This window comes from Odontomachus brunneus, unplaced genomic scaffold (assembly GCF_010583005.1).
Source record: "Odontomachus brunneus isolate Ranch 3 - 2012 unplaced genomic scaffold, Obru_v1 Obru_scaffold_238, whole genome shotgun sequence".
NCBI classification, from domain to species: domain Eukaryota; kingdom Metazoa; phylum Arthropoda; class Insecta; order Hymenoptera; family Formicidae; genus Odontomachus; species Odontomachus brunneus.
In genome coordinates this window covers 236,277-236,511 of record NW_022639688.1, presented here as the reverse complement: position 1 = coordinate 236,511, position 235 = coordinate 236,277, and the positions used below count along the sequence as shown (strand labels likewise).

Genomic DNA, 235 nt, shown 5'->3' with positions numbered 1-235 from the left:
TCCGTAATAACCTTCTAGCTCTTACGGAAAAGCAACATATTGATTGGCTGGGGCGCGGACTTCTGCTGCGCGACAAGCATTACCGCGTCCTGTGTGCAGGAGCCATAAGGAATCTGAACCTATGGATGCGTTCAGGGCTGCGTTCAAAAACACTGAAAGTCCACGACGGAAAGTGGCTATGGTGGATGGGCTTGGTGGGGTTAGTGGAGTTGGTATCGAGAGGAGTTTTCGAACA

General features: G+C 51.1%; 1 protein-coding gene across 2 annotated transcripts in view; it reads left to right on the top strand.

The window, feature by feature from the left end:
* LOC116852599 (dipeptidyl peptidase 3) overlaps positions 1–235 on the top strand; it is a 51,282-nt gene that overhangs the window by 1,096 nt on the left and 49,951 nt on the right. The gene's annotated exons all lie outside the window — the stretch shown is intronic.